Consider the following 16,084-nt stretch of genomic DNA (forward strand, 5'->3'; position numbering starts at 1 on the left):
AGTGCTTAAAGATGATCATTCTAGGAAATCTAAAATTTCACCTACAAGGACAAAACCAGTAATCGCTCACATCTGCATAATCTTTTGACACAATCTTTTTGTGTAATCTTTACGCAAGCGTGACAATACTGACCCATCAGCCATCTGAATGCACTGGGTGGCACTGGGTGGGACAGGGAGGAAGTGATTGAGGCCTTTGTCTCTCCATAGGCGATCTGGAGTGCCTGGCCAAAAGGGAAGACCTGAAGAAAGAAGGGGAACTTGTTCTGGCCCCACTACTCACTGCATCCAATTCTCCACCCAAGTACTGTGACATGTTATTTCCTTCAAAAAACCCAAATGCTCTGGTAGGCAAGCTGGTAACAGTGGGGCAGAGAACACCTACAAATCTTTGTTTATATTCTATAGCCAAACTTAATTTCTGGATTTTTTTTAAAGGTTACCTACTTTTATTTCTAAGAGAGAAACAAAGATCTTCTAACTGCTGGTTCACTCCTCCAAATGTCTGCAGCAACCAGTGCTGGGCTGGATAGAAGTCAGAGCTGTGAACTCTGAATCCATGTCTCCCACAAGGACAACAAAGACCCAAGTCCTTGGGTCATCACCTGCTGTTTCCAAAGGAGAACATGGACAGGAAGCTGGCCACCACCTGCTGTCCTCCAAGGAAGAGCATGCACAGGAAGCTGGCCATCACGCACTGTCCCTAAGGGTGAGCATGCACAGGAAGCTGGCCATCACGCACTGTCCCTAAGGGTGAGCATGCACAGGAAGCTGGCCATCACGCACTGTCCCTAAGGGTGAGCATGCTCAGGAATCGGGAGCCAGGCACTCTGGTATGGATGTGTGTGTCTAGGGCAGTGTCTTCACCACTGCACCAAACGCCCATCTCCTATTTTCTGTTTGGAACCTTGACGCCTGTGAGCAGGCCTGTGAGCAGCAGCATTCAACCCGTGTCATTTGGGTTTCTCTCTGCAGTCTTCGCTGCTGATGCAGGTAAATTCCAAGGGGCTAAGCGAATGTCAAGGGCTGGTGTTCAGAGGAAGAGATAAGGCATAGTCAAAGCTTAAAGTTAATCTGCTGAAAGAGCGGGAGCAAAAGATGGATTCTTGAAATATATGGTAATTCTTCTTCCCAACCCTCCCTCAGTGCATCCTCCCACTCATCATAAAAGGCGAACTGAAAAGCTTATCGACCAGCAATTGTTTTTATGTTATTGTCATTATTTCTCATTCTCAGAAAGTCAGGATCAAAAGCTTAAGAAAGACACTTGATTCCTCCCTGATTTATGGCTTTGCCATGGATTCAGAAAGGCCTCTGAGTTATCCCAGATTGTGACTGCTTCCCACTGAATGCTAATTTATAAGTGTTTTCTGATGCATTACCACCTCAACCATTATAAAAAGTATCCATATATAGTATTAAAATAATTTTATTATCACTTGAGTCAATCTTTAATCATTTCTGAACATTTATGATGAATACCACTTAATTCATCTGTAAAACACACTGTTTTGTTATCATGAATTGAAAACATAACAAGCTTTCTGGTTTTTTGAATATATTTCTATGAAAAAAATGCAAATTTTTAAAAATTAAGGAGCAAGTGTATAGTCTAGCTGTTAAAATACCCCATCCCGGGCCTGGCGTGGTGGCACAAGTGGTTAGGGTCCTCGCCTAGCACACCCGGGATTCCATATGGGCGCCGGTTCTAATCCTGGCAGCCCCACTTCCCTTCCGGCTCCCTGCCTGTGGTCCGGGAAAGCAGTCGAGGACGGCCCAAGGCTTTGGGACCCTGCACCCATGTGGGAGACCCGGAAGAGGCTCCTGGCTTTGGATCGGCATAGCATTGGCCATTGTGCTCACTTGGGGAGTGAATCATCGGACGGAAGATCTTCCTCTCTGTCTCTCCTCTCTGTATATCCGCCTTTCCAATAAAAAATAAATAATAAAAATAAATATTTATAAAAAAACAAAACAAAAAAAAGATACCCCATCCCATATTGGACTAACTGGATCTGATTCCCAGCTCTGGCTGAAATGCCCTATTAATGAATTTCAGGGGGCAGCAGTAATGGCTTCAGTAACTGGCTTCATGCCAGCCGTAGGTGGCCCGGGACTGCATTCCTAGCCCTAGTCAATGAAAGCATTTGGGAAGTCACAAAAATTAATAACTGAAAATATACACATATCCATTGTATATAGATAAAATAAATAACTTGTGCTGAAAATACTTCACATGCTAAATTATGGTGGACTCCACTGATGGCTCAACCTTAAAGACATTGCCCTCCTTAAGAGCACCATGGCCATGGGAATACACCTACCTTAAAAAGAATTTGGTAAAAGGATAAAATTCAGGCTCAACACAATGGCTCAGTTGGTTAATCCTCCCTTTGCAGGCTCTGGGATCCCATAGGGACACTAGTTCATGACCTGGCTGCTCTATTTCCATTTCAGCTCCCTGCTTGTGGCTGGGAAAGCAGCAGATGATGGCCCAAAGGCTTAAAACTCTGAACACACTCTGGAGAGCTGGAAGAAGCTCTTGGCTCGTGGCTTCAGATTAGCTCAGCTCCGGCCATTGCGTCCACTTGGGGAGTGAACCAGTGGATGGAAGATTTTTCTTTCTCTCCTCTCTGTTAGGCTGCCTTTCCAACACAAATAAATAAATCTTTTTATAAAAAGGACAAAATTCAAGAAATTGTTATCAGGTTCCACAGTCTAACTGCAAAAATAATCCATGCTATCTTATGTGCTCTATAAGCTGCAGGCAGCTCTAACTTGAGAGGCCACATCCATTAAACCCGTTCAAATGTAAGCACATTTCACCTTAAAAATCAGAATATCTTGAAGTTTACTGGTTTGCATAACATTGTTATTTACACTATTAGACTTTCATTAAATTTATGTTTACAATTTTGCATGTTAATGCATGTTTACAATTTTGCATGTTAAACTTTTTATGATGTAAGCTTTTTTTTTTTAGGTGTCACAATCTGAGAACAAATATGAACTTTGTGTATCAAGCCAAATGTATTTTTAAAAAATTTTAAGGATGTTGAAGATGTGGTTTGGGGCGAAGTTCAAGGTGATACTGACACCTGTAAGTTTGAAATACAAAGCAGAACTGTTGAGATAGCAAAAGTGAAGTCACACACAAGGAACGTGAGTGCAGCTGTCTAACCATGAAGGTTTCCAAATACAGAAGGAGGAAGATCCCACAGTTCCACACATACGTGACTACTTTCCTGTGCCTGGGCCTCCCTTGAAAACAGCGTAAGTTTCCATTGGGAACACCAGGAGTCAGGTGCACCTCCCAACTTGCCTGCCTTTTTCTTTCCCTCTCACCCAGCTTTTCTGGCTCCTTTCCCTGTGTATGTCAGTCAGTAAGTAAATAACCGAAATCCCTGCGGTGTTGATTCACCATTCACTTCTGCTTCCGGCTTTTTAAAGTCAGCTCTTATTCCAGGAGCCCCAGCTGGGGAACTCCTCCTGTCCCAGGAGCCAATCGCAGCTCCACTTCAATTAGCTTAATTGGGAGAAGATACAACCTCGTTTCCTACTAAAGCTCTAAACGAGCTATTAGAACAGACTATTTTCGTCTTCTCAGACTAAGCTCTCCTAATAGTCGTTTTTTAAAAGGTGAAAAAAAAAACCCTTACAGGATAAAAGGTGAGCACAGTCAGATCAATTATACCGTGATTAATCAATCCTAAAAAGTAAAGTTGGGAGTTTTCACTCAGGTGAATTGGAAGCAAGCCACTTACTCATTCTTTCATTAATTTTAAATTTTATTAAATTTATGTAGGGGTGTGTGTGTGTGTGTGTGTGTGTGTGTGTAGCTGAAGAAGCTGAGCAGTTTGACAAAGGTTAGGCAAAATCTTCCCTCTCCATCCCCACTGCCTTTCACAGAGCAATGCCCTTCAACTCTTCCTAAAATGATCTAGGGTTTACTTCTTTGTAAATGCGAACCATATGCAGGTGCAGTTTTTGTAGGTGACAGGGCATTAGTAGTGGTGATTTCAGATGGTTGCTTTTATAGTTCTGAACACTGTCTATTGACTTCCCACCAAGGACAGGACCATACAAGAGGTAGGCTCTCTGTAACAACCACAGCACATACGAAGACACACATAGTCATACATGCTCACTTCTCTTTCATCACCCTTTCAAACACTCACATATCTTTCTTGTTCAGCAACCATAGGCTATATCATCCCCTATGTGAATACTGTTCATGGTTGAGTTGTATACTCTACTAATTTCACTTTTAGTTCAATGTTACTATTTCCTAAAATTAATCATTGCTTCTATGTTCAACAATTTGCTTACTTTTCTGTGAATCTATTATATTCAGCCACAAATCTCCTGATACAATTCAAAATTCTTTGGAACTGTTTTTAAGTCTCTGACGTTTTTCTGCCATCAGGTCCCCAAAACTACCAAGAGAACGGGGTCAAGGTGTTCTACTGTTACGGGGTGCGAACGAGATCACACCAGACATGTCTGAGGTTTATTAAGGAGTCTTTATCAACCAAGCTTGGTGATAATAGAGCATACTAGAAGTAGCGAATCACAAGTCCATACGGCAATCCAACCAATCATAATCCAACCAGACATAATCCAGAAGGAAACAAATGTCATTATCCTTAAGTTTATCGGTTAAGTTGAAGACCTATGTCCTATCTCCCCCAATAATATGTTATCCTAAGGGACATGCAACGAGTAACCTGGACACACTTACAAAGCTGCAGACATTTACCTTTCCCTGGCTTCTCTGCCCATATTCCATCACTGCTAGGCCTCACCTCTCCTGGAACTCCTGATAGTACACAAACCAGAAATAACATTGCTATATCCGTTGTCCCATCTAAGCAGTACAGAGGGACCATGATTACTTCGACTAGCAGAGCCAGTAACGTGGTCAGGGAGAAGGTCTGGAGAGACCAGTGATTGTAGAGGTCTCTACCGAGTCTCGCTTTATTGCTCCTTCACCTCTCCTTATATACTCCTCCCGCCCACGTCCTAATTTAGCCAGCATATTGGGTACAATTAGTCTAGGTCTTTTTAGCTACAAGCCCAGTTCCTGTTCCTGCCCAGCTCATCAAGCACTAATCAACTCCTTACCCCGTTGTCAAAGGGTGCTGGCTGCACCCTATAACACTACAACCACAAGAACCACCGGAGACAGTCTGACCAAGCATGTCCATCTCCCTGCAATAGAAACCAGTTTATCCATCCTGCTGAAAAACTTTCTCCTCACAGGCTCAGCACAATGCCTTAGTGGCCAATTTCTTGCCTTGCAAGTGTTGTGATTCCATATGGGTGCTGATTCATGTCCCAACTGCTCCACTCCCATCCAGCTCCCTGTTTGTAGACTGGGAAAGCAGTATTGGACAGACCAAAAACCTTAGGACCCTGCATCGGTATAGAAGACCCAGAAGAAGCTCTTGACTACTGGCTTTGGATCAGCTCAGCTCCAGCCATTTCAGCCATTTGGGACATGAACCAGCAGACAGATCTTTCTCTCTGTATCTCCTTCTCTCTGTAAAGCTCATGGCCCCAGGTTTTGCATCAGCTCAGCGACCACATGAGGAATGAATCATCAGACAGGAGATCTTTCTGTCTCTCCTCTCTGTTAATCTGCCTTTCCAATGCAAATAAATAAATCTTCCAAAAAAAAAAAAAAAAAAAGAACTAGAAGGAAAGCAAGGTGGGTTTTGAGATTTTCAGCATGAAGAAAGGAGTTAGCAGAGCACAGAAAGCCCAACAGCGTCAGATGATGATCAAGGGGCAAGACAAGGACTGTAAAGTCTCCAGTGGACACAGGAAGGCAAGGAATTCCCTGTAGACACTGGCTGCAGCAACTCCAGGGGGAGCTGGAGCTCAGCATTGCTACAGGGAAGGATGTGCAGTCAGTGGACATTTATACATCTCTCCGGAAGTTGACAGAGTGCTGTAGAGGACACACATCCTCTAACAGAGATAGGTCTGGGGTCAGGAAGTTTGGAGTTCCTCTGGAAAGGCAGGAATAGTTTCCTATGTGGAGAATCCAAGTCAGAATGCTCTCCTGGCAGTCTTAAGGACCACCTTGATGTTCAAAATCATCAATTCCTGATAGTCCCAGTCTCTAACCCATGTGGTTAAAGTGATTAAACCACTCCTTTTATTCTAAACACCTAAAAAATGCAACGGGATATAAAGCCATTCGCCTTTAAGTTACATAGAAAGCATAAGAAAGTACAAACAGTGTATATTCCTAGAACAATTGAATCATATATGCAGTAGTGTTAAAAATTCAGACTTTGACAATCTAGCTCACAATGTGGAAGATCATGTTTCTTCTCAGGAAAAGCACTTAAATATTTCTTTTAAACCACCTATTGTTCAGTGTCAAAATTAGGTCCTTAGCCAATGAGCAATTTTCGTGTACAAACAAAATTCCACCCCCTGATCATGTTACCCAATCTTTTAAACAAAAGATACATCAACATCTTTTGTTTCAAATCCATACAGTTACTTCAGAAAAAAGACAATTTATATACCCAAGTGAGACTTATCTCCTTTCATGTGGAAATTTTTTTAACCGCTGGTTCTTGGATTATCTATCCTCTATCAACTTTTGCCTAGTTCTACTTTCTCCATACAAATACAAATCCTTTTTTTTTTTAAGTTCTCCTTGGTTATCAGGCTATAATATAGATTTGGATGGTGAACAGGTTGTTAAAGGGATGCCTGTTGGTATCCCTACTCTGCATAACAAACAATTTGCATTATCATTTACAGTAATCAGTCCTCTTCCGCCTTGTTGGTAAGGCACTCTGGGAAACAGTATGCACACCGTCAATATGCTAGACGCTACATCTTTGTTATCCATCAAGGTACCTGCGGTGTTATGTATACAGTAGATTTCCAATGAATACCTGAATGGGTAAATTTTTATGTCTCTGAAAAACAGTTACTCTTTAATATCCATTCTTTGGGAACATCAAGCTGTATCTAAAAGTAATCAAGTATGACAATTGTAATATTTTCCTAAGCTTTTGTACCTTAAATTTTACATGCTTTCATATTCATTTTCAAATAGCAACTGCATAAAACATCTTTTTCATATTTGCAATGATTCCCACATATTACAGATTCTCAGTGGCAACCTACCCTACCCACTGACCTTGAAATCCCTAGGTATAATACGGGGTGAGGACTTTGGAAGACATTACTTTTGTTTTCTCATGTGGATTTTTTTTTTCTGCCGTGTTTAATATTGTAACTGGGTTTTTTAATCAGAAGGGAAAAAAAAGGTTGAATACCTGGGGGACAAGTGTTATGCGTAAACCGAAAGACAACACTCATCTCTTCTGAATACATCATAATGAAGAGTACAATGGTGCTGAGCAAGCAGAATGTTCAGGAAATTAGTGTGGACCAGGAGAAGATGCTGCACAATCAAAACTGACGGAAAAAAGCCTTGTCTAGCATCTCTGAACATGTCTCTTAAATGTTTCGGAAGTTGGGTGTTTTGGTTTCAAGATTTGGAAGTATTATCTGAATGCTTAGCTCTTTGTAAAAAGAAAAGTTGGTTTCTGAATTCAGCTACTCACTTGTTTGTTACTAGGGCAAGGATATGACAAAGAGAAACAGGATAGATTTGGCACCAGAAAGCTCTAGCAAGGGAGAAGATAGAAATTTAAGCCAGAGATTTAGATGAAAGCAATTATCTTCCCAAAGATAGTTAATGAAGAGATACCTTTCTGCTTGTGCACAATATCTTGCTTCGGATTTACACAGCATCTCAAACAGGGAACAGACTGTGCTTTCACAACATTCTCAAGCTGACTTCCCTTTGTTTTGGGATATATTTATTCATTTTTTTTTCCAAAAGCATTTGTCCTGCACCTGCTCTGTGCATCATTTCTTACAAAGCTTTGTCAAAGATAAAAAGAAAGTAGGATTCCTGCTTATCCTAGAGGAGTTGTTAAATATTTTCATGCTGTGAATGGTTCAGTATTGTTCATTAAAAATGGCTGTATATGCTCGCACAAGTTAGAAGAAAAGAATTACTTTATTCCTCGAGCCATTTTATCCATAATGGATGCTTTTCTAACTAGTCCGTTATTTGACTTGAGTTAATAAACCCCCAAGGAGAAATTAATAGGCTAGCTTTCCATTTGCAGGATGGGATACATTGAATCATGCTTCTAAGTATTTCAAAGTCTTTAACTTTGCATAATTTTGCATCAGTGAAGAAAGAAAAAGAGTTATGTAAAAAGTATTCTTTCCCATTTGTAGGAAAATTAGAATAATAGTTCAAATTGCAAATATTCTTTCTCTCTCCTATGAATTATTATTTCATGGAATTAAAGGCAAATTATTACAAAATTAAATATTTAAAATATTTTATTGATATAAAAGTCATATTTGATGCAGCTAAATATGCATATTTTTGACATGTATTATTTTGATTAGTAACTTGTTGTTTCTGCATTTTCTATGGAGAAAAAAATTACATTCTAAAAACAACTTCCAAATTTAGAGGAAAACAATACATCTTCAGTGTGTAGCAATAGTCATGATTTTTTTTAGCTATCATTGTATCAATTTGATTAGATGAAATTATATTACTAAGAAATCTGTGTCAAATGTTTCTCTCAAGTCTCAAAATAACATGTAATTAAATAGCATAATTAGGTTCATCATCCTTTCAAAATGTTAAAATATGACAATAAAATATATGAATAGAATACAGGATATATCATCCTTCAGTTTCCAAATTTGTTTAACATTTATTGGGTTGCCTATCATGATTGAAGTGTTCAGTGGAAACAGAAAAATATCAGTAAGACTTTAAAATATTTATAAATGTCTGGAGAAATAAACAGAAAAGCCAAGGGATACAGCACTGTTGTTGTGGACACCTGTGAAGGTGTTGGCCCAACTCTAGTTCCTACAGGACTGACAATCTCGCCCCAGTATGAGCTGATTCCTTTGGCCATAGCTGGTCAGACAAATGCTAATTAAACCCAAACACTTCACTTGAAAAATGGTAATGAGTTAACAGTTTGAACACAAACAACACAGGCAATAGACAAAGCCAGAGCTCCATGGCAGCAGCTAAAGGAAGGTGATTCTCTTCATCCCTTCTCCCAGAACCAGCAGCTCTGAGTAGAAGTTGGTATGACAGTTCCTGCCCGAACCATCACAGATGCACCATTGCTAGTTACCAAAGCTATAATAATGCCACGAAGGTGCCTTTTCACTCCTCAGTATTCCTTCAGTAAGAAGAAAAACAGGGGACTCACATTGTAGCACAGCAAGTTAAACCACTGCCTGTGATACTAGCTCCCAAATGAGCACTAGTTCAAGTCCCAGCTGCTCCACTTTGAATCCAACTCCCTAATGCACCTGGGAAAACAACAGAAGTTGGCTCAGTACCTGGATCCCTGCCACCCACATGGGAAACCCAGATGAATCTCCTGGCCATTTAGCGAATGAATTGGCAGGTGGAAAATCTGATTTTATTTTTCAGGTTTTTTGTTTATTTCGTTTGTTTGTTTGTTTAAGTAGAAACAAACAAAAAAAAAAGCAGCATTAACCTTCACATCAAATTTCCACCCATGTCCCTACCCAAGCAATTAGCACAGGTATGCCCCTTCATCAGGACTTGCTTAAGTTCTGGTGTCCGTAACCTCCCGAGTACTAGGTGGTAGATATTTAGACAACAGTGCAAAGCAATTACCCCCAGCTAAAGAAGCATTCCTAGAATAAAAATGCAATGTAATAGTGGGAGCAGCTGAGCTTCCTCAGGCTCCCCTGTCCTGCGCTGTGTACCTGCTCCATGGCACTTGGATAATGCTCTCCAAGGGAAGGTGGGCTAGTCTACCAAGGGGCTGCCTGGGTACTCCTGACTTACAGCTTTCTGCTCTCATATTAGCACTCCTGAGTGCAAGAAAGGCCTTCGATGAATCAGTCCAAGGCCACTTGAGCAGCATCAAACACAGTAGAGCCACGAGCCCTTCATGCTAACCTCCCGCCCCCCCTTTCTTGGACTCAAGTTAGCAAGGTGTGGAACATATTATTGGCCTTCGCTCTGTCTTTTCACTTCTATCAAGTCAAGTTTGGAAACCCCAGGGTCTACACAAAGAAGAAATCTACTGGTAAGTTGACCACGCTCCCCTGAAAAATCAGAGTTTCCTATGCAAACTTCCCAATGGCTGCACTAAAGCTAGACCTACGACAATAACAGAAATGAAGATGGGCCTTGTCTCACCCCTTCTGCCTGAATCTGACATTAATGCGGGACTTGTCAGCAAAGCATGTGTCAGGGCCTTTCACTGATGAAGGGGGAAAGTCCCCTGCAGCACACAGCTGGCGGAGAACGAAGAGGGCTCTCTGGGAGACCAGAGTAGTTAATCTCGTAGAACTTCTATGAAGGAATGATGTCTATATTGCATTTTGAGAGTAGGTAAAATTTCCACACAGAATTGGCAGCGTAGCCTTCCAAGCAAACAGTTGAGAGAAAATATGATTTACTGTTTTAAAAAAAAAAAAAGTCATTTAGTACAACAGAGGCCAACCAGTAGTGTGGGAGAACTTCACAATGGGAATATTAGGCCAATGAGTCTGACTCTCCTTCCACAGGCCATAGGACATCCTTGAAGCACTTGAAGTAGAGAAGTGACATAATCAACTAGGAAACAGAAAGTTCACAACAAAACAAACATAAAAACTTAAGCTAAGTCAAAAAGCTATGGGTGGGCCCAGCACGATAGCCTAGTAGTTAAAGTCCCTGCCTTGACCATGCCAGAACTATTGACACCGGTTCATGTCCCAGTGGCCTGCTTCCCATCTAATTCCCTGCTTGTGCCCTGGGAAAGCAGTCGAGGACAGCCCAAAGCCTTGGGACCCTACATCCATGTGGGAGATCCAGAAGAGGTTCTGGGCTCTGGGCTTCGGATCGGCACAGCTCTGGCCATTGCGGCTGTTTGGGAAGTGAATCAGCAGATGGAAGATCTTCCTCTCTGTCTCTCCTTCTCTCTGTATATCTGACTTTCCAATAAAAAAAAAAAGAAAATAAACCTAAAAAAAAAAAGTTATAGTAATTTAATCAAAATATCATGAGAGTTTCTAAATAAGACCACTCAATTAAAGATAGGTAAGATATTTTGGATAGAAATGCCATAGAACTCATTGATTAGCTGAGGGTAAGGAAGAGGACGACATGGGGGGTGAGATGCTGACCAGCTCTTTCTGGTCCACTGACCTGACAGTGATGCTGTGTGCCCTGATCTCTTTCCACCCAAAGCACACTGACAGACTTAACTCCAACGCTATTGAGCTGGTGGGCACTGCATGTGTGCTAACATTCCATTGCTGGGTAAAAATTACCACTGACCTGGTGACTAAAACCAGCTTCGTGATTAGCTCCCGCTTCGGTTGGTCAGCAGTCTGCCTGGAAAGCTGGGTTTTCTTCTCAAGGTCTATCAAAGCTGAAATTAAAGTGTCAGCTGGACAGAGCTTTTCTCTGGAGACTCTGTGCAAAAGTTGTCTTCCAAGTTCATTTAGACTGTTGGCAGAATTCAGCTCCTTGTAGCTGTAGGACTCAAATCCCCATTTACTGGCTGGTTGTCAGCCAGCGACTGCTGTCACCTACACACGGTGGCAGGTAACAGCTTCCATTTGCAAAACTAGCAATGGTGTCTTGAGTCCTCTTGCTTCAAATCTCTCTGACTTCCTCTTCTGCCATCAGCTAGAGAAAATCTTGTGCTTTAAAAGGGTTTGAGTGATTAGATAAGATGCACTTAGATTATCTCTTTTGTACATTGTACAACATTGTCATAGAAGTGATTTAAGGGGGACCCAATGCGATAGCCTAGCAGCTAAAGCCCTCACCTTGAATGCACCAGGATCCCATATGGATGTGGATTTGCATCCCAGCTGCTCCACTACCCATCCAACTTCCTGTTTGTGGCCTTCGAAAGCAGTCAAGGACAGCCCAAAGCCTTGGGACCCTGCACCCATGTGTGGACCTGGAAGAAGCTCCTGGATCCTGGCTTTTAGACTGGCTCATTTGCGACGGTTGTGGCCACTTGGGGAATGTGCCAGTTGATGGAAGATCTTTCTGTCTCTCCTTCTCTCTGTAAATCTACCTTTCAATAAAAATAAGCAAATCTTTTAAAAAAAAAAAAAGGAAAAGTAACCCACAAAGATTCAAATACACATTTTAAAGTTTAGATTTTAAAGTTTAAAACATATATCTTAAAGTTAAAATTTAAACCTATATCTTAAAGTTCTGACTACCACACCTTACAAGGATGGGAGCTAAAAGAAGTGGTCCTCATCCAAGACCACAATACTGTGAAAAGGGAGTATGATGACCAGAATAGACAGCCGAAGAGAAAATCAGAGTCAGAGACGTGGGGAAGTCGATGGATCTCCACAGAGGAGGTCCAAAGGCAGAAGGTAAAATACAACCATAGACCCAGAGTAAGATCAGTGAGTCGGAGGAATACGGGAAGAAGGACCTTGGGATTGAACACAGACGTGAGCAAAGGTGTCCAACCTCCCACCCAACCCCTTCTGAAAATGCCATGAAGATCTTTAAAAGAGCGGAAAAAAAGCTGTATTAGCATTCGAACTAGGGAAAGTTCCTCCTTCCATCCCAACTTCAGAGACATAGTAGGGCTGAAACCCAATGAGAATGCCTGGAGAAGAGGGAGGGGGCAGGGTTAGATCGCAGGAACTTCAAGTCTGAAGGTTGCATATTGAAGACAAGATGAACTGCGGCAAATAGCAAGTGTGCCACAAGAGAAGCATGGCTGCTGGCAGCAGCTGTGCTGCAAGCCCAAAGCCTGGGGATGTCTACCAATAGAAATGCCCAGTCAACTGATAGTTGAGCCAAATGACACGACAGTTGGAAGATTTAGGAAAGGTACAGTCACACCTGGAGTACTGGTCCAGTCATGCCAAAACATTAAATGCAGATGATTCAGCCTTTGGAAAATAGCAAAGATTCAACATAGAAATAAGTGGGATTTCTAAAATACAAACTTGAACAAACGGAGGGCTCAAAAAATTGAATAACTAGCATTTACTGGGGCTAAAACAAAATCAAGGCGCTAGGTAAACACCGAGATCATATCTGCTGTGTCTGGACTCTTACCATCATTCACGGGGACAATCACAATTGGTGAAGCATCCAATACCACATCTTTTAGTTCCTAACCAGTTCACTTCACTAAGCTGGAGCCTGTGCCAGCTGCTCTCTGAGCATCCCCACTTCTGCTTGTAACTAAAACACGATCTCCCTGTCATGGTCCTGGTTTCCTTCAGGGTTTCTCCTAGCAGGGAAACCCCTCACTACCCTTTTGTCTGTGAATACTGGAAATCTAGGAATCACCTGTAACACATCCTTTGTCATTTATTCTCATAGCCAAGGCATCAACAAAGGCGACTGCATTTCCCTCTCAAATATCTTTTTTATCCTCATCTCCATTTGCACCTTGATCAAGTATAACTGCTTCCTAGCTGGTCTTGGCACATGCCACTCACCAGGCCCTCTAGTCTGTCCTGTACATGGTGACTAAAGAGATCTTATCAAATCATATGTTTGATCAATTTACACACACACGTATGCAGTGCTCTACAAAGAAGTAAATGGTTCTTGGCATGAGCACACATCACCCCAAATGTCTCTGTACATGCTGAGCCCATTCTTGGGGTGTTCTTCCCCATCCCCAACTTGACAGACTTCTTACTCATCCTGCAAGTGTCACCTAGACCCAACCAGATCCCTTTTTTTCACTCAAACAGCTGTAAGCATGAACATTTCTTCAAGTATTGCTGCAGCTGTTGTGGATTTTACATTTTATTTTGCCAGTTTAATGTCTGCTCCCTTTGTATGTGAAACTCCATAGCGTGCTGAAAGCTCTTTTGGTTTTGTTCATATTTTATTGCGAACCTCAAGCATGGCACCTAGTAAGCCACAGGTGCCCCAAGAATGTAGATTGACTCAATGAATACACAATTTATTGAATGAATACATATTTTGTCTGATTAAATCCAGCAACACTAGACTACGGCCAGACCTGAATTCTAACATGAAGGTTTCTGTATATTTCTCTTTCATTTCATACAGCATTGCACTAGGGGTTTGGAACTCACTATTTTTAGCATTCAGCCATCCATGAAAGACTGATTTTAAACGTTATTACTGCAAAATCCCTTTCTTTGGTTTTGTCCTAATTTCAATTTTGAACGACATTAATAGTGCAACCCCTGCTTCCTTATTGTTTGTATACACCTTAGTTTCTTGCAGGGCTTTGGAGGGGGACAGAATTGCACTCACCTTTAATTTTCAACCTTACTATGTTTGAGCTAAATTCTTTAATACTTCAACTTTTGCACCTAGGTTTTTGGATATTATGATGTCTGATGAAGATTTTTTTTCTGTTTTTCGACAGACCAACAGATCACCACTCTGTATACATTTACCATTCTGATAATATCTTGGATCTCGTTCTATATTTTACAATATGTTTTTAGTACTTCCATTGACATCTCTGTTTTCCTGTATGATTTAGATTTCCCTATTTCTTTTTGTGAGATTTTATGTTTAAAATAAATGTTCAGTTTTTATATGTTACACTTTTAAATAGTGTATTTCAACAACTATTAAAATTTATCACCTTTAAACAATATCTACAAACTTCCTCTGAGGAAGCTGAGTAAATTACAATGCATCAGTATCCTCCAAATTTATACATCCCTCTATATACCAATTTGATTGGTTATACTGCTATTTTAAATTATTCTGGTGCTATCCTGTGCACTAAAATGATGTCCTTAAATATTCGTCATTTTACTTAACAGCACTGGAATTTTTCAAGCAGAGGAAATGAGGAGTTCCGCTTGTCCTCCTGTCTCTATTTCCTTCTGAACCCCTGACCACCACCCTGAAATCATTATGTCTGGGTTGTTACAATTTACAGCCTTCCCGTTCTCCTCTAATGCCATAATTCTCAGCTGTTTAGTTTTGTTGCCATGTCTAAGTAGTTTCAGTACTCCCATCAAAGAATCCTCATTTCCTATTCCTAATGTTTTGTTCCTATTTATTTTTTAGCTCTTGGTGACCTTCATTTCATAATCAAGTAGGGCATTTTTGCCCTTAGAGCACTAATTGTTCCCCCAAGGGGGTGTACCAATCCTAGAGGTACTGCAATACCAGGTTGGTGCAGAGTCGACAAAGCAAACTCTGCTCCAAAAATTGATTTAATACATTGTCCTCACATAGAGGATATATCAGATATTAAACTAGTAAGAATGGATACTACACTTGATCTTAGTCAAAAGGCCAAGAAGCAATTCCATTTTAAATCATTGTGAGAGTCCCTTGTTGACCGAAATGTAGTCATCTGGCACATGACTGCATGGAATGCATTTAACTGAGACTAAAAGTCGCAGCACCTAGGGTTGACATTGTGACACTGCAGCTGAAGTCACCACCGGAGACTCCAGCATCCTGTATCCAGAGTGCCAGCTGAAGTGCTAGCCACTCCACTTCCAACTGAATTTACTGCTGATTTGCTCAGGAAGGAAGCAAGTGATGGCTAGAGCATGCAGGCCCCTGACATCCCGCTGAGCAGCCTGAATGGAGCTCCTGGCTCCTGGCTCCTGGCTCCTGGCTCCTGGCTCCTGGCTCCTGGCTCCTGGCTCAGCTTGGCCCAACTCTGGCCATTGTGGACACCAAGGGAGTAAAGCCAGCAGACACAAGATTTCTCCGTCTCCTCTGTCCTTAACTCTTTCAAATACATAAATAAATAAATCTCAAAGTAAACATTATTTCCCCGAACTTTGTGATGATTACCGGTATCACTTTCTAGCAAAAACTTCTGGTTTTGAGATTATCCCATTTCCTGGCTTGATCTTACTCCTTTCCTCAATAAGTATGTGTTGAGTGCCTACTACACAAACCACTAGGTCCATACTAGGTTCTTTATCTTGAGGTCCCACAACTTCACCATTATCAACTATGTTAACACATAAGGACACAATGCCATCTTCAGTCCACAGAACCAAGCATTGATTTATG

The 16,084-nt window shown here is 41.3% G+C and overlaps 1 pseudogene; it reads right to left on the reverse strand.

Annotated features, from left to right (window-relative positions):
- Window positions 1-15,183: 15,183 nt before the first annotated feature.
- On the reverse strand, window positions 15,184-15,358 carry LOC121154683 (annotated as a pseudogene).
- Between the last annotated feature and the right edge of the window lie 726 nt (window positions 15,359-16,084).

The sequence above is a fragment of the Ochotona curzoniae genome, unplaced genomic scaffold (assembly GCF_017591425.1).
Source record: "Ochotona curzoniae isolate NIBS_2020 unplaced genomic scaffold, NIBS_Ocur_1.0 contig_2754, whole genome shotgun sequence".
NCBI classification, from domain to species: Eukaryota; Metazoa; Chordata; class Mammalia; order Lagomorpha; family Ochotonidae; genus Ochotona; species Ochotona curzoniae.